At 35.3% G+C, this 19,982-nt stretch overlaps 1 long non-coding RNA gene across 9 annotated transcripts in view; it reads left to right on the top strand.

The window, feature by feature from the left end:
* Nucleotides 1–19,982, top strand: part of LOC140511384 (uncharacterized) — a 304,185-nt gene that overhangs the window by 128,491 nt on the left and 155,712 nt on the right. The gene's annotated exons all lie outside the window — the stretch shown is intronic.

Raw genomic sequence — 19,982 nt, 5'->3', positions numbered from 1 at the left:
TTTCTATCTTATGATTATTTTTCTCGTAGCTAGAAACAAATGCTTCAATTAACTAGAATTGACATGGAACTCATTTCAAGGCAGTAACCACAATAAAAAAGGAGCAGGAAGAAGCATCTCACCCCCAAAAGAGAAGATGATGTACACATGGGCACTTCACATGATGTCTGGTCTCTGTCTGGTCACAGTTCCTGAAGTGATATTAAGTCCTGGGAAATGTGTTCAACACTTACATAACTGTAATGCTGGGTCAAGCACCAAATACCAGCCAAGTGTCATCACATGCACACATACACACACCTTTGTCCCCACCATGTTATTTTCCTGACCCACTAGAGAACATATTTATTCTAGCTTTCAGGACATAGCAATGTTTTGTTTGGTGTTGTCTTTCCTACAGAAGGCTTATAGAAAGGGAGAAGTTACAAGAATAATTTTTATTAGCTATTTCAGTATTCTTCCTTTAAATTTTAATACAGGGATAAAGTGCTGTCTTAACTCATCAGAAGGTATATTTTTATTTTATTTTTATGATTTGTGCATCCCTAGCAGTGACAGCAGGCTGAATGTGATGATAGGAGTATAGGTATTTGAGTGTGAAGATAAAATGAAATACATCACAGCTTCAAGACACTGTGCATATCAAAGTGATGGGCATAAAAATATTGATTTTAAACTATGATTCAGCCAAGACAGTGAAATTAAAAATCACAGAAGTGTAGTTAGTGTCAGCGAATTCTCATCAAGTGTTAAATGGCAAAGAGTAAGAAGACAGCCACAATTTCACACTTTAACAGGAACAGAAGTTTAATTTTTAAACTTTTCTGTTGTAAAAGGCCTTGCCATTTAGCTAATGAGTTTTACTCCTTTGGTCTGAAGATCATGGCCTGAACTTATTATAAGTCATTGATTGAAATTGAGGTATTTGAAAAAAATTTAAATTTTTATTACTAACCTGACAAATTTGTTTTATTTACCATGGATAATTAATAAATATCAGCCTGTGATTTCATTTGATCCTCAAAATAGCTCTGTGAACCAAACACAATTATTCTTACTTTAGAGACCACAAACTAATGTTTAGGAGGAGGATTAAAAACCTTCCCCTGATGATCTAGCTATTATAGCCGAAGAAGGATTAAAATCAAGGTCTTCCTGATTCTAAATTCATGCTTCTGGGACTTAGGGATATATATTAATAGGTAATAAATTGAATATAAGTTCTTCTTTATAAGGGACTGCTACCTTCTTCATATTTGTATCTTCATCGCCTAATACCAGGGCTTGAGATACCTGTTGTACTGACACTTGGTAAATGTGTTTGAATGAACTATGAGTGATCTGCTTTGGCATTAGGCAGTTTGTGAACCCAAACTATGTCAGGTGGCATAAGAAGTAAAGACAGCCTTTTGTTTTTAATTACTCTTCAGCAGATCTGTCCAGTATTGGAATAATTAGGCCTATATCCATTGAGGCCCCAACTACAAACAGATTGAAGAAGAGTCAGTAAATAACTCTAAAGTATAGACTATGAATGGTCCTGGATCTACATTTCCCTTAATAACTTGCTGAACTGAGTGTACATGAATAAGTAGATAGAACGTTGAAAGTTACATAGGTAAATGACAGATAATGATGTGGGTTTATGGTATCTCAAAAGTCTTAGTGCAGGCAGGCAGAGCCAAGATGGCAGAGTGAGAGCAAGTACTCATCTAAGCTCTAAGACAAACTCCTTCAGATACCTCTAAAAAGAGAATCTGAACAAATTTTAGAGTGGCAAAATTCAATAGGAGACAGACTAATGCAAATTTCTAGCCCAGGACAGCCTGGAAGGTTGATGGGAAAGATCTGTTGCATGGGTTTGGAGGAGCGCACAGTACACAGGCTTTACCACTGCAGACCTCACCTGCAGGAAAGCTGAGCAGGAAGCACCAGATGATTCCTCAAACATATCAGTGCAGGAAGGGAATCCAGTGAGACGGATAACTGCAGAGCTCCAGGTAACTGCAGCAACCACTCCTAAGATTATGGACCTGCAGATTAAATGTCCATAAGTCATGTACTTGAACTTCTGGGAGCCAATATGGTAGAATAATCTGTAAATGCCCTCCTTTTGTTTACCTTGAAAAAATCAGAGAATATTTCCCCAGGAAAAATTCTGGAATAGTAGGATCATCAGAAGGGGTAAACAGTCTCTTAGCCTGTGAGGGTAGGAAAATTGCAAAGGGGGGGTCGCTCTTGCTGTGGCTCAAGGGGACCAGTGTAGGACTGGAGCTTTTCCAGACAACCCTACCTCAGCAAACTGGGAGGATATCCTGAACCCCAGGGGGGTGGAGCCAGTTATCATCAATGCCAGGACCCCAGCTGTGCCTCAGCACAGCCAGGAGAATCAAAGACAATAGCACAGACAGGAGCACAAACTACTGAGCTTGCCCATGCTCTAACTCAACAGAGGAGACCTCTTGTAGCCAGACCACCCTCTCCACAATTAACACAGCAAGCTCCAGGGTAACTCCTGGGAAACTCAGAAAGACTTCACTTGGTCTCTCCTTTGGCAAACCAGCCAGCTTAGCACCAGGTAGGCTGCAGCATTTTAGCTTCCAGCTGAATGAACTAGAGGCCATAATACACAAAGCGTCATGTTCTAAGCAAAAGAAACATGGGATAGAGCCCCCTGTGCCCCAGATGCAGAGAGTCACTTTAAAAACCAGGTAAAGGGTGATCTTCATGAGCAAGAAACAAACTAGACAAGAAAAGACCATGGAATCTTTTTTATGGGAACAAGGACCAAAATATAAATATCAAAGAGGTAAGCATTGAGACTATACTCCCATGTGAAAGTTCAGAAAGAAGTCCAAACAACATTCTTGGAAAAGCTAAAGAAGGATTTTAAAACTGAAATTAGAGAAGTAGAGGCAAAACTGACAAATGATTTTAAAAATATGAGCAAAGGTATGGAAGAATTTAAAAGGAGAATTTGACAAATGGAAAAAAGTACAAAAACTAACTGGAGAAAATAACTCCTTAAAAGGAACTATAGGACAGATGGAAAAGGAAATGCAAAATGTAACTGAAGAAAACAATCTATAAAAAATTAGAATTGGCCAAGTAGAAGCTAATGACTTTATGAGATGTCAAAAATCAGTCAAACAGAATCTAAAGAATGAAAAAAATAGAAGAAAAGGTAAAATCTCTCATTTCAATAATAACTGACCTAGAAAATAGATACAGGAGAGAAAATCTAAGAATTATTGGTCTACCAGAAAGCCATGATGAAAAAAGAGCCTGGACAATATCTTCCAAGAAATCATCAAGGAAAACTGCCCACAGGTCCCAGAACTAGAGAGCAAAATAGGCATTGAAAGAATCCACCATTTACCTTCTGAAAGGGATCCCAAACTGAAAACACCAAGAAATACCATTGCCAAATTCCAGAACTACCAAGTGAAGGAGAAAACACTGCAGGCAGCCAGATAGAAACAATTCAAGTAATTAGGAGCTATGGTCAGGATCACATAGGATCTTGTAGCTTCTACACTAAAATATCGAGGGCTTTGGAATATGATATTCTCTAAGGCAAAGGAGCTGGGACTACAAACAAAGATCAATTACCCAGGAAAATAGAGTATAATATTTCAGGCAAGGAGATCGACATTCACTGAAATGAAGGATTTTCAGACCTTCCTGTTGAAAAGACCAGAGGTCGATAAAAAATTTGATCTTCAAACACAAGTCTCAAGAGAGGTATGAATAGGCAAATGGAAAAAAAAATAAAACAACTTGTTATTCAATATGGGGAAACTGTTAGCGTCCATATAAGTGAAGATGATACTTGTTAATCTTGAGAATTGTATATTTATTATGATATTTAAAAAAAATATAAAGATAGAAGGAGTGGGAATAAATGAGATGATGTGATGATAAAAATATGATTTAAGAATGCAAAGGGATTGTAATGTGAGTTTTGAAAAAGAGGAGACAGAAAAAGGTAAATTACATCACAGGAAGAGGCATAAAAGCATATTACAGTAGAGGGAAAGAGGGGAGGGAGATGAGCATCATTTGAGATTTACTCTCATCTGATTTATTTCAAGGAGGGCACAACAAAATCACTTAAGTACAGAAATCTAACTAGCTACATAGGCAGTAGGAGGGGAAAGTGGAAGAAAAGGAAAGAGAGGCTAAAAAGGAAGGAAGAAGTAATAAAGGAATAGGGGAGTAAAAAGGAGGAGGACTGAAAGAAGGGAAGGAAGACTGAGGGAGGCAGTGGTCAAAAATTAAAACTGTTGTGGAGGGGAAGGGAGAAGGGAGAACTAAAAACATTAATGTGGGGAAAGAGGATGGAGGGAAAGACACAGATAGTAATCATAACTCTGAATGTGAATGAGATGAACTTTCCCATAAAACAGAGACAACATAATGGATTAAAAACCACAATCCAATAATATGTTGTTTACAAGAAACACATTTGAAACAGCGGGATACACACAGGGTAAAGGTAGAAGGCTGGAGCAGAATATATTGTGCTTCAGTTGCTGTAAAAAAAGAAGGGGTAGCAATCCTAATCTAAGACAAAGCAAAAGCAGAAATAGATCTAATCAGAAGAGATAAGGAAGGAAACTATATCCTGCTAAAAGGCACCATAGACAATGAAGCAATATCATTACTATATGTATATGCTCCAAGTGGTATAGCATCCAAATTCTTAGAGGAGAAGATAAGGGACTTAAAGGAAAAAAATATAAAACTCTGGTTAAGGTAGATAGGATAGATTTCTGGAGAAAATTGAATGGGGATAGAAGGGAGTACACCTTTTTCTCAAGGGTACATGGCACACATACAAAAATTGACCATATATTACTGTGTAAAAACCTCACAATCCAGTGCAGAACAACAGAGATAGTTAATGCAGTCTTCTCAGGTCATAATGCAATAAAAATTATATGTAATAAAAGGCCATGGAAAGATAGACCAAAAAATAATAGAAACTAAATAATCTAATACTACAGAATGAGGGGGTTAAACAAAAAATTATAGAAACAATCAAGAACTTTATTCAAGAGAATGACAATAATTAGAGAAACTACCAAAACTTATGGGATATTGCAAAAGGAGTTCGTAGGGGAAGTGTTACATCATTAAATGCCTACGTGAATAAAATCGAGAAAAAGGAGTTCAGTGAATTGGCCCTGTCACTAAACAAGCTAAAAAAAGACAAAAGTGAAAATCTCCAAGTAAATACAAAATTAGAAATATGGAAAATCAAAAGTGAGATTAATAAAATTGAAATTAAGAAAACTATGGAAGTAATAAATAAAACTGAGGGTTGACTTTATGAAGAAACAATAAAATTGATAAACCTTTGTTCGATTTGATTAAAAAATAGAAGGAAGAAAACCAAATTATCAATATAAAAAATGGAAAGGGTGAACTCACCTTCAAACAGGAGGACTTTAAAACAATCACTAGAAATTACTTGAATCAATTGTATGCCCATAAATTCGACAATCTAAATGAGATGGATGAATATTTTTTAAAAAATATCTAAATTGCTCAGATTATCAGAAGAGGAAGTTATATACTTAAATAACCCCATCACATAAAAAGAAATTGAACAAGCGATCAATGAACTCCCTAGGAAAAAATCTCCAGGGCCAGACTGATTTACAAGTGAATTATATCAAACATTTAAAGAACTCAATTCCTATATTATATAAACTATTTGGGAAAAGTTGGTGGAGTCCTACCAAAGTCTTTCTATGATACAAATATGGTTCTAAACTAGGAAGAGCCAAAACAGAGAAAGAAAATTATAGACCAATTTCTCTAGTGAATATAGATGCAAAATTTTTAAATTAAATGTTAGCAAAAATAATATAGCAACTTATCATGAGAATAATACATTATGATTAGGATTTATACCAAGAATGTTATTGATCATATCAACAACAAAACTAACAGAAACTACATGATTATCTCAATAGATGCAGAAAAACCTTTTGACAAAATACAACACCTATTCTCACTGAAAACATGGAAAAGTATAAGAATAAATAAAACCTTCCATAAAATAATAAATAGTATCTACCTAAAACCATCAGCAAGCATTATATGTAAGGGGGATATGCTAGATGCATTTCCAGTAAGATCAGGAGTCACACAACGATGTCCATTATCACCACTGTTATTCAATATGGTACTAGAAATATTAGCTTTAGCAATAAGAGAAGAAAAAAGAAATTAGAGAAATTAGAACAAAGAAGAAACTAAGTTATTACTCTTTGAAGATGATATGAAGATATATGTAGAGAACCACAGAGAACCAGCTAAAAACAACTTGAAATAATAAACAACTTTGGAAAAGTTGCAGGTTACAAAATAAACCCAGATAAATCATCTGCATTTGTATATATTACTAACAGCCCAAAAGCAAGAGATAAAAAGAGAAATCCCATTTAAAGCTACACTAGACACTATATAATATCTGGGAGTCTACCTGCCAAAACAAACCCAGGGACTATATGAATACAGTTACAAAACATTTTTTGCACAAATAAAGTCAGATGTAAGTAAGTGAAAAAATATCAATTGCTCCTAGGTTGGCCGAGGTAACATAATAAAAATGGCAATTCTATCTAAATTAATTTACGTATTCAGTGCCATACCAATCAAACTACCAGATAATTATTTTCTAGACATAGAAAAAATAATACCACAATTCTTCTGGAAGAACAAAAAGTCCAGAATATAAAGGGAACTAATGAAAAGAAATACAAGGAAAGGTAGCTTAGCCTTACCAGACATCAAATTGCATTATAAAGCAGCAATCATCAAAACCACTTGTTATTGGCTAAGAAATAGAGGGGTAGACCAGTGGAATATGTTAGGTACTCAAGACATAGTAGTCAATGAATAAAACAGTCTACTGTTTGATAAACCCAAGGACCCCAGCTTCTGGGATGAGAACTTGCTGTTTGTCAAAAATTGCAGAGAAAACTGAATAATAGTATGGTGAAAACTGGACATAGATCAATGACCGACACCATGAATAGGAATAAAGTTCAAATGGATATAAGATGTAGATATAAAGACTGATAGTATAAACAAATTAGTGGACCAAGGAATGATGTATTTCTCAGATGTAAGGAGAATGGAGAAATTTTTGACCAAATTAAAAATAGAGAACATTTTGAAGTGCAAAATAGATAATTTTGATTACATCAGATTGAAAAGATTTGTACAAACAAACACAATGCAACCAAGATTGAGAGAGAATCAGAAAACTGGGAAAGAATTTTTGCAACTAATGTCTGTGAAAATGGCCTCATTTCTAAAATATATAGAGAACTGAGTCAAATTTACAAGAATACAAGTCATTTCCCAATTGAGAATTGATCAAAGCATATGAACAGGCAGTTTTCAGAGGAAGAAATTAAAGCTATCTATAATCATATAAATGTATGCTCTAAATCACTATTCATTAAAGAGATGTAAATCAAAATAACTCTGTGGTTCCACATCACACCAATCATATTGTCTAGCATGACAAAACAGGAAGATGATAAATGTTGGAGAAGATGTGGGAGAGTTGGAACACTAATTCATTGTTGTTGGAGCTGTGAGCTGATCCAACCATTCTGGAGAGCAATTTGGAACTATGCCCAAAGGGCTACAAAGATGTGCATTTACTTTGACCCAGCAATACTGCTTTTAGAACTGTAACCCAAAGCGAACATAAAAATGGGAAAAGGCTTCCACATGTACAAAAATATTTATATCAGCTCTCTTTGTGATGAGCAAGAACTGGAAATCCAGGGGATGTTCATCAGTTGTGGAATGGCTGAACAAGTTATGGTATATGAATGTAATGGAATTCTATGGTGCTATGAGAAACAATGAATAAGAAAACTTCAGAGAGGCCTGGAAGGACCTATATGAACTGATGCTGAGTGAAAGGACGAGAACCAAGAGAACTTTGTGTAGTACAACAACCACAGTGTGTGAGGAATTTTTCTGGTAAACTTAGTCCTTCACAGAAATTCAAGGACCTAAAACATTCCCATTGTACTGTTGAGGTAAAATGCCTTCCACGTTCAGATAAAGAACCATGGAATTACATCACAGAATGAAGCAGACCATTTTCTGTTTTGTTTTGTTTTGATGCTTTCTATCATTCATTTTAATTCTTCTATGCAACATGAGTAAGGTGAAAATGTATTTAATAATAATGTATATGAGGGACCTATATGAGATCGCATGCCATCTCAGGGAGGGAATGGGGAGGGAAGGATGAAGCAAGGGGAGGGAGGGTACGGAATCTAAGATACATGGATGTGCTTGTAGAAAACTGAAAACAAATAATTTAATTAACTAAAAAAGTCTTAGTGTAGTTTAGCATGAGTGTATAAGATAAATCTATGAGTATATTTAAAATGATAAAAATATATCAGTGCAATTTTTACCTTTAAACAGATACATAATTATGACTAGCATATATTACATATGTATAGATACAAAATATAGTTATCTTTACATATACCTTTATATTTGCATTTATGTAAACTAAACATAGCATTTATGTGTATGTAGCATATACGTATACACATGTGTTATACATGTGTAAAATATATATTATATGTTTTACTCCTTTGTCTTTCCAACTATATTGTAAGATCTGAGGGCAAGCTCATTATCCTAGCATTCCCACCTGTTCATTGGAAATATAGGCAATTGGTGCTTATTGTAAATTCACGTTACACAAATTTGATTTTATGTAAAGAATTCTGAAATAAAACTGCATTCGCAAAAAGAACAAAAACCAAAACCTCATGCTTACTGTGTGATACTATGTATGATGTAGCCAGTGTAGAACTCTGCTCTCTTCCCACTCCTGACCTGTAGTAGGCACTCTACAGCATCCTTCCCTGACTCCCCCCAAAGCAACAGTAAAATCCCCTTCAAATGAAAGCATAAGATCAGAGAATGGTGCCCCATTCTACCTCCTCCCTGTTACTCTCTGTTTATTCTGACCAGATCCCTATGTTGCCCCTCCCTTCTCAGGATCTCCTTCCTCTTCTCTTTCTCTTTCCTGTCCCTGGGCAATTTTGCATTACTGTAAAAATCACTTTAGTAGAGATCTCCACTTACCTAAAGGAGAACTACTTGCACTAAATGTATCTGAAGATGAAACTAACATAAAAAGGAAATTTATCATGCAAGGCAGTAATCAATGTCTAATATGTCCAGTGAGACATTCAGATAATAAGTACCACAGGATTTCAAAATGGGAATGATCATTATAGGCTGTGATGGTCAGGGAAGGTTCTGTGGAGGAAGTAGGAGTTGCTCATTAAAATATATATTCAATGGAAAGAAGAGAGGCTTTGACTGGGAAATGCATATGTGTTGTGAGATAAGTAAACCATTCTTTATGACTATTTGAATAGCCTTCTAGTTGGTCTCCCTGCCTCAGGTTCCTATTTCAACCTTCCTCCACACAGTATTTTCCCAAGTATAGGTCAAACCATATCAACCTTGCCCTTCTCCCCCAACCCCACTCCCACTCCTGTTCTCCAACACACTAAAAAATCTCCTGTGACTCTTTATTGCTTCTAGGATCAAATAACTGTTTTTAAAACCCTTTATAATCGAGGCCTTGCTTCCTTGTTAACATTCTGACAGTTGATTCCCCTATGACTATTATCCTGCTCACTTTCCATCACTGTAGCTATCCTCTATTTCATGAATATCTGCTAGGAGCCACTATTTCTTGAACAGCTTAAGCCATTCATGCATGCTGTTCTTTCAGTACCTGTCCTGACTTTTCAGACTTTCCCATTTTGCTCCTATACTGTGTATGTATCTTGAGTACATACAAATACTTTGCATTTGTATTCTCAGTGCTTGGTATAGTGTCTGGCATATGATAAGTACTTAATAAATGCTTGTTGACTGACTTTCTGTTTGGAGTATAGCCTTTAAAAAAAGACATAATGGAATATGAGACCAGAAAAGGAAGTTGGCTGCATAGTGTGACATATCTTGAGTACCAAGATAAGGATACAGGACTTTAGCTGGTAGGTAATGAAGAGGTTTTGGACTAGGGAAATAACACAATAAAAATAATGTTTTAAAAGACTATGATACAGAATTAAAAAAAACAACAAAAAACCTATCCCTAATATACATGTAATAAGCCATAAGTGACAGGTAAAACAGTAACCCTAACACCTTGTTCCCATTACCCAATCCACCCATTCTCATGAGGTTGATGTTCTGTGGAGAAATGGAAGAATAAGGTCATTGATGAGATATTTACATTTTTAACTGAAATTATGATGTGTTTTTTTTTCTGCTGTCACAGGAAAATGTTTAGAAGTACGCAGTGTGCTATTATTAGAATTTAAGGTTCAGAAAGGAATATGCTTTTAAATTAGTATTTTAAAAATCAAATATATATTTAATCAATGATGTGTCATTTTGAAAATTTCAGAGGAGACAGAATAATATCACGTGTCTAGCAATTTTGAAGTGACAGATTGGGAATATCTATATAAACATCTACTTGGGTGGAAGAAAAAGCTATGAAAATTCAACTTCCTAAATAAGCAAAGACCTTGCGATCTGATTATTCTTTCCCTGGTACAGTGTAGATGTTAAATATGTTGCAAATACTATGCTTTTATCCATTTATTTGATTGAATTTTTCAAGATACCCCCTGTCCCAATGTCTTCATGGTCCCAGAAAACTTGGATTATGCGACATTTTCTTTTGTTTTATATAGTTCCTAGTGGAGCTCTCAAAATACCTACAAAGTTCTTGGGGATCATGTCTCCAGGTCATATCAGAAAGATAGCCTAGACTAACTTAAGAAGGCCATATCATCACAGACATACTTTATACTGCGATAGAAAACCCCAGAGTTCCTCTGGATCCATTATCTTTCAAAATTCCTAGAGGAATTTTGGCCCTCAGGGGCCAGACTATAACCATTGGTCATAAGTCCATTCTTCTTTCCTGTTTCATGGTATGTTATCCTATACCATCATAATGCAAAGACTGTCTCTTTCTGTGGAGATTGCTCATTGCTTTTGGTCTCCTGCCCTTGGCCCAGGTGCTCAAAATATCCACCTTTTTAATTCTCTCACCTTTCTCCCTTAGGAAAAGTTGTCATTGCCCCCCTTAACATATATGATGAAAGTCCCTAAACAAGGAAGGAGTCTAGGTATACTTTATTAACTCCAACTGGCCAATCTCTGGCCTGTATGTCTTTATTTTAGTCCAAGATACAAAATTTTTTGTACCTCATATACATCTCTTCTCCTGCCAGGATTACATAAGCCTTGGTTCATTGACCTCAATTCAGTGTGATATAGCTTAAAAGCAAATAATTCGCTAAGAGAGTAAAGAAAGATTTTTGAAAACCTCAAATGCTTTCCTAAGCAGTGTTAACTTTGGAGTAATCATATTTATTCTTGACCATGCAAAAATTCATGATTCTGCCTTTTATAATGAACAGAAAATACCACTTACACATGGATTTCCTTGAGAAGTAGATTTGAGTGATTTTAATGGGATTGGGAAGAGGTATCAGCAGGATCACTGGAGGTTCATCAAGAGGCTGTGAAGCCTGCATCCTCTGTCCCAGAATTAGCCATAATAATTCACTGACTTTGAAGTTTCATTCCCCAAACCAAGCAACTCTGGGGTTGTGTGACTTTTGCTTTCAAGAGATGTGTCTTATTCTAAAGACATTTGTAGATGAAAGGAGCAATTTCATTCCCTTTTCTCCCTCTTTTATCTTCCTTCCCTCCATCCTTTCCAGGTGTAAACATAGACTAACCATACAAGAGCCTGTATGTTTGTGCAAGGTCATCTGTTCTCTTCTTCCTCGAGAAATAGAGAAGTTGCACTTAATACATTTGTAGCATAGTTCCAGTGATTCAATAAAACCATCCATTGAGCTCCCACTGGAGAGGTCAGTCACTTAACTGATTCCCTCCAGAGCAAATAATACTTCTATGGGCTATAAGTGGTGTTTCCCCTTTATACCAATTTCCACAAATAGTTCACATTAAATTGTCTGATTTTACCTGTATTATTCTATGAAGTACAGCTGCTGCTGAGAACTTTTATAGGACACTGCAGAACACAACAGGTGTTGGTGTCTGTCAGAGATCAACTATTTCCTACCTATGACCAACAGCCCTGGTAGAAGTGCAAATCATCTGACACTATGTTCACCATTAGCTAACAGACAAGCCTTGAGATGTGGAGAAGAGAAGTTAATGTGAAGGTCAAAAATTTTATGGAGGATGTAATTACATGTCGCATAACTCTGGTTGATGATATAATAGAAGTTAGGCAAAGAATAAAGTCTTCCCTTTTCATTCTGCCTTGTAGTCACCACAGCAAAGCAACGGCTTTACCACTTGTAAAATCGGTAAAACACTTCTTACAGATTATACAGCATTTTAGGGTGGACTGTTTTTAGGCCTAGTTTTATTGAATGTTGAGCACTTGGGTTGCTACTAAAAAAGCATTTGAAAAATAATGTTTCCAGATTGGATAAATTACCACACATGACAAATAGAATAGATTTTCCCTGTGGTCAGATAGTATCCTAAAATTGTTAACTTGATTTCAGAATGCAACTAAAATGGAAAGCATATTTTCAGTAAATTTAAAATAAAGTAGATTACTGGAATGAGCATAACCCCTTAGACTGGATTGCTAATATTGTCAGTGCTAGACCTGAAGAATGCTGAAAGCAATATCATATAAAGAAGAACTTAGATAATATTTCTTTACTTATCCATTTAATGTTCTAGGAAATGAATAACCTCATTTGAATGTGCAAAGTTGATAATTTTTTTTTCCTAATGAAAGGGAATTAATTATTTGGCAATGATTGTTAAAAGAGCCAGAAATACTGTTTTTAATAAGGATGGTCTGACATATTGTCATTTAAATTACCTAGATTCCCTCAGTGCAGATAAATCTGCAGATTCCATATTAGCCTTTCTCATGAATTCCTTCACTTCCATTGGTCTTTCTTTATATATGCAAATATTTTAGTTAATTGGTTGGTAGTTCTGCCATCTCTCTGTGTGTAGAAGAAAACAAGATATGCAAGGCCAGCCTGAAACCAAATAAAAGATCGAGGGAAGTTCCCATCAGTGTTCACATCCACTATCTATGTACCCTGCTGCACCTCCTTTTATGATAAGCTCTTCTTCTTCATGATTCTTCTATCTTTATTCCTATGAAATCCAGTTCATGGTTATATAGAACTTTAATATTTCCACAGCACTGTACTCACAACAATCCTGTAATGTAGGCAGTGCAAGAGTTATTGTCTTCATTTTACAGGTGGAGAAATTGAATTTTAAAGAGTTGAAGTGATCATGCTAGGGTTACATAAATATTAACTATCTAAGCTAGTATTCAAATACACGTTTTTTTTGCTTCCTCGTCTGTTTCTCTTTCAATATATCATGGCACTTCTCTAAGAAGGGGATGATACATTTGTTAAAGGGAAATAAATATAATGACTGCTGGCTTTAATATGTTGACAGTGAATATGAGTATAACCTGAAGGCAGTAGAATAAATTCCAAATTGTAAATTTTGGGTGTCCCCCTGGCCCAGGATTTCCCAGCAGTCTGGATTTATGTGGATTTAGGTTTGTTGTCCCAACTGTAATTATGCACAGGAAATCTCTCAATACAGAATTTCCCTAAAGTCTTATTCATGTATGTCTTAGGTTTAAGTTTTTGTAGAAGTAGACAAAATGTATCCTTATCTACCATAATATCTCTCAAGAAAGAAAGTATAAATTAGATACAAGAAACCTTTTATTTTGCCCTATTCAAGGTCACAGAAGACGTTAAAAAAAAAACAACAGATATAAGAGAAATGCATAAAGCATGTATCTCATAAGTTCCTCCAGAAAGACAACTAAAATTGAATTTCTCTTAAAGCATTTTTTGATAGTTTTTTTGATTTCATTCCTAGAAGCCTATACATTCCCATGAAAACATAGTACTATATACTTTTTAGGCTCTCTCTAGAAGGTACATGGGGGCTTCTGAAAAGGCAAAGCACTTTCTATTGGTACTTCATAAAAAATCATTAGCTTTGCTTTTCAAGTAGAATGTTATATGAAAATTATACAGATTTTTTTCCTCCCCAGTCCTGTCCTGACTTTCTGGACTTCAAAATCATGCTCCTGCACCAGATATGTTTCTCCCTTCTTGAACCCCTCACTTTTCAGCTCACTTTTGTCTGTTGTTTGTCCCCATTAGAATATAAACTCCCAAGAACAAGAAATTTCTTCATTTTTACTTGTATTTTTATTCACGTAATACATGCTTAATAAATGTTTCTTTCCTTTCAAGAATGTACCGCATCAAGAAATCTTTCTCTTTCTAGAAGGTTCAATATCCAAACTCTGGAACTGGGAAACTATTAAATTTGGGATTATATTCAAGACAAATTTGAAACTGATGCTATGTAAAGAAACAAAAACAAAAACAAAAACTCCTTCCAAATTTGTTTAAAAATTCAGAGTTTTGAGTGATGGAACTCAAAATTCCGTCTTCTACAAGAAAGTGAGATAGTTAATGAAACATACCCAAGAACGTCTTTGGCCTTGTGTAAGCACATGCTTATGTTTGCCATGTTCTGCTTTAATTTACCATCAGTTGTTCACAGGGTAAGAAATTCTACGTGGGCACAGGTTTACATCCTACCACTTCCACTCCACACTCATAACATAGATGTATTCTTCTACATACTGATAGCTTCTTTGAATTCATAAGAAAAAGATTTGTTCTTATATAACATGGAGAAGAGTGACTTTTCTTTTGAGCCTGTCTTCCTAATTTTCAATAAATCATAATAAGATAATGCCTGTCCCTGGGACTCCATCAGTATGGAGCCTATGGGTATGCTAACAGTGCATGGAGAGATGCCTTTCATTGCCTTCAAAGTTCCACATTCTATAAGCTTGAAATTAGTCGTGGGCTGCCTGGAGGTTATTGTCTGATGATAGGGAACTTATTTGTATCCCTAAAAGCAACAATTGCTGCAACTGTCTGCTCCTGTTATTCATTCACATAAATAACTTTTAAGAATTGGAGCAAGATTATCTCGACTTCATGCACAAAATGGTATCAGTTTTTATTTCTGTAGTGTTGAGGGGAAAGGGCAGAAAGAATGTGCCTATATGTAAGGTATTAAGTATTAACAAATATAATTAGGTGATTTAGAATCATTTTGTAGTCATACATCTCTATCTGTACTGCTTTAAAAAATGAGTCCTTGTAATTTTTTGATATATTTCAAAGAGTTATTTCAACTGTTCCCCACATGTCCACAAATACCTTAGCCTTGAGGGTAAATATGGTTGGGAGTATAGATCACTGACTCAGAAATTTATCTTAAATCATATAATATAATTATAATAACATAATTCATGTTACATAATTTATAATAATATAACAGTATAATATATTATAATACAAAAGTAGATCTCTGCATCTGGTGTACAGGGGCTCTGTCCTACAGGTCTTCTGCCTAAAAATTGGAGCTTTGTGCATTGCATCCTCGGGTTATCCCATCTAGAAGCTACAATGCTGAAGTTTTCCTGGTGCTAAACTGACTGGTATTGGAAAGCAGAGGTCAGCTGAGGTCTTTTTGGATTACCCTGAAGTTACCCTGGAGCTAGTGGCATTAAGTGTAGGGGAGGGATATTCTGGCTACAGCAGGTCTCCTCTGCTGAGCTAGAGCATAAGAAAGCTCAGTTGCTGGTGATCTCATCTGCACTAGTGTCTTGCTGATTCCCCTGGTGTGCTGAGGCATGCCTGAGGTCCTGGTGTTGGCATTTGTGGGCTTCACACCCCTGAGGCTCAGGATGTTCTCCTGGTTTGTTGAGGTGGGGATGTCTGGGTCAGCTGTGGTCCTGCACTGGCCCCCTTCAGCCACAGCAAGAGGAAACCTCCTTAGTGATTTTCCTAGCCTCACAGGCTAAAAGACTGTTTACTCCTTGTGCTGGTCCCACTGTTCCAGGATTCTTCCCAGGGAGATATGCTCTGGGATTTTCAAGGTCAACAATGGGATGGAGATAGCAATTACTGATGACTCTGCTATCTTCATGTCTGCTCTTTAAAGACAAAGATTGTTTCATTTTTTCCTATATTTTCTTACCGCATGAGCATATTGTCACATGATACTGAAGAAGTTGTTTAATAATTGCTTCTCAAATATAATTAAATTGATTGCAGATTCTTAGAATCTCAGAGTAGAAGATGCCTCACAGGCAGCTACATGTATAGGAATATGAATCTTCTCTACTGACTACTTGACAAGTGGCCATCTAGCATTTGCTTGAAGTCTTCAAGTAAGGGGATCTACTCCCTTCTGCTTCTACATAATACTAATTTGGGGCAAGTTTTTCTATATGTTGAGATATTCATTCTTAACAGATCCTCATATAGCATGTGCCAAAAGCCTTCCAAAATTTTGATGACATTCTAATGGACACACTTGAGCTTTTCAATGCCCTTCCTGAAATTTAGTGCTAAGAACTAAACATATTATTTTAGATGTAGTTTGGCAAGTGTAGAGGACCACCAGAGATATTACCTCTCTAGGCATCAGGGTTTTAGTCCTACTAAGTACTGATAATGCCCATATGGAGTAGTCACAACAATCAATAATTTAAGTATAATGATGCTTTTAATTAAACTATGGAATTAATACAATGTAATTTATATCATTATCATTGATGTGATTTCTATTATATACATTATACATATTTATTATACTGTTACATTATTATAAATTATGTAAAATGAATTATGTTGTTATAATTAAATTATATGATTTAAGATAAATTTCTGAGGCAGTGATCTACCCTCCCAACCATACTTACACTCAAGGCTAAGGTATTTGTGGACATGTGGGTAACGGTTGAAATAATTCTTTGAAATGTATCAAAAAATTACAAAGACTCATTTTTTAAAGCAGTACAGATAGAGATGTATGACTACAAAATGATTCTAAATCACCTAATTATATTTGTTAATAGTCAATACCTTACATATAAGCACACTCTTTCTGCCCTTTCCCCTAAACACTACAGAAATAAAAACTGATACCATTTTGTGCATGAAGTCAAGATAATCTTGCTGCAATTCCATACATAAGCACAACAACTTCCACATCCAGAGAAAGAGCTATGCAAATGAATCACAGATAGAAACAGACCATTTTCTTTTATATATCTATATCTATATCTATATATATAGTTTTGTTTTATGGTTTCTCCCATTCATTTTCATTCTTCTATTCAACATGTATTTAATAGGAATGTACATGTAGAACCTATATAAGATTGTGTGCTGTCTCAGGGAGGGAGTGGGGAGGGAGTGTGAAATGAAGGGAAGGTAGAGGAAAAAACCTAAAATATTTGGAAGTGATTGTCAGACACTGAAAACAAATAAAGTAATTTAATTAAAAAAAAAAGAGTAAACACCAAATATGCATAGTTAAGCACATACAAAATATTTTGGAGAAGAAATAGTAATAGCTTAAAGTAGCAGGTTTTACGAACTTTTCCCTCCCCATCATCTCCAGCCACAGAATAAAGGATATTTTAAAAACACTACTTCCACAGTAAGATGTAGATTTTTCTAGTTATATTAGCATAACTTCACAGCAGTCCCTTGGAGGTGGCATTTTCAATTGTAAGGCAAAATAGTACTTTTTTGAACATGTCTGTTTTGTTGAGTTATATGTAATTTTAGAGTATATTACCCTTGTGAGTGCTATAACATTCAGTTGACTTATGTTAAACTGGAAGTTCATTCATTAACTCCCAGTTCATTGTGAGACAAACTACTTTTTAGCTCTTCATTTTCCATTTTGAATTTTGAAAGTTGATTTTTGATCCCAAATATAAGACTTAACATTGATCCCTATTAAATTATATGTTATTAGCTAGGCCAAGTCTCAGTCTTGGCATTTTTCAGGTTCTAAATATTTTTACTATCCTTTCCAACTTGGAATGTTCTGGAAATTTGACAAACATAAAATTTATGCTTTTATTCAAGTGTTGGCATAAAATTCTAAACAGTATAGAATTAAACCTAGGTCCTGGGGGGTTTCTTTCCAGGGGGATTGAATCATCAATAACTACTTGAAGACTTGTGAATATTACTAAATCCTGAATCATTGTAACTGTATAACTATCTAGCCCATAGTTCTTTATGTCAAGAATTTGTCAAAATTATTTGCTAAATTCTAGGTAGATTATACCTTCAAAATTTCTCAGCCAATCTAAAACTCTGTCAAAAAATAAAATGCAATTAGTATAGCATGACCTGATTTGGGAGGACTATTTCTTTAAAAAAAAATATTCATTGACCATTCTTTTAATAAATTGTTGTAGAATTTTACCAAAAATCATCTTTCCTATTCTAGTTTTCTGACTCTAGTCTCTTAAATAAAATCAGGACAACAAATGCCCCTTAATTGTCTTATGGCATGCCTCTTACTCTCTAGGATCTCTTAGGGGTTATTTAAGGTGGCCTGATAATAATATCCACAAGTAATTTCCTTAACTTAGGATGTAGTTGTATTGCCAAGGCAATATTCACAGCACTGAGTACAACTATGAATATGCCTATGTAGTTCTGAATTGCAAAGAATAATGGATTCTCCATATAGAAGGCAGAAGAAAAAAAAAAAAACAAAACATTTATTCAGCTAGCAGAAAGCCAAATCCCAACACCAGAAAGCCAATTCCATCATAGTAAAAAAGAAGTCAATATGCATTAGCACTGCTGGGGACAAAGCCATTCTCAAGCCTTAGCCCCGCTCCTGGGGCCTTCCCACAAGCAAACACTCACTAGACTAGCTGTACCTGCATGCCAGCATCCTCTTGCTTCTGCCCTAACCATTGTCATCAACTTCCTCCCAGTTCTGCTCCACCTTTCCTGTTCCACTTCTTCAGCAAGCTCCTCCCCCACATGTGAGTTAGGCTTCCATGAGATTTAGGCAGATCACATGGGCCTATTAATGAATGGGAAAGATCTTACCATTTAAATTATCATTATAGTAGTTCAGCTGTTGTCAGTCATACACTCATAGGAGTCACAGTACCCTATTACTTTCTCTTATTAATCTTGTATATCTATGCTCTCTTAAGCATTTTTTCTTTCAATTATGGTTGTAGAGTTATTCATGTAGCATATTATAAAGTGCATAATTTTTTAGATAAATTCTGGATTAGATAGCTTTTGAAATGCCTTCAAACTCTGAAAGTTTGGTTCCATTTTGTATATTTCCAATATATTTTCAATCATTTTTAATGTGTTAAATATGAATATCTTTATTAGAACTTTTCCATTTTAAGTAGAAATTTTGCTTACTACTTTCTATTTTTTTTCTATTCATTGCTAAAGTCTTAATGCTTCCAAATTAAAACACTTTTTTTAATAAAATGAGTTCTGCTACATTCAAGGACTTTCTAGTATATAGCATATCGGTGGTAACTTCAATAAACAAATGTACAAATAGCCATACAATGCTCAAAAATAGAGAGCATAAGTTAGAAATGAGAAATTGAATTAAGCTACAGTCAGTAGAAATATGGAAACTTTGGGCCTTTTTTTATGCTGTGGGTTGAGATCTATCAATCTCTTTAAATGGCCAGGATTCTACCTCACTAGATAGTCTACTGGGCATGTTAGGTGGTACAGTGGTACAGTGTTGGGCCTGGAGTCAGGAAGACTCATCTTCTAAGTTCAAATCTGGCCTCAGACACTAGCTGTTTGACCCTGGGCAAATCATTTAATCCTGTTTGCTTCAGTTTTCTCATCAGCAAAATGAGCTGGATAAAGAAATGGCAAATCACTCTGGTATCTTTGCCAACGAAATTCCAAATCGTGTCACAAAGAGTAAGACGTGGCTGAACA

This window comes from Notamacropus eugenii, chromosome 6, assembly GCF_028372415.1.
Source record: "Notamacropus eugenii isolate mMacEug1 chromosome 6, mMacEug1.pri_v2, whole genome shotgun sequence".
Lineage (NCBI taxonomy): Eukaryota > Metazoa > Chordata > Mammalia > Diprotodontia > Macropodidae > Notamacropus > Notamacropus eugenii.
This window is presented reverse-complemented; position numbering and strand designations above follow the sequence as displayed.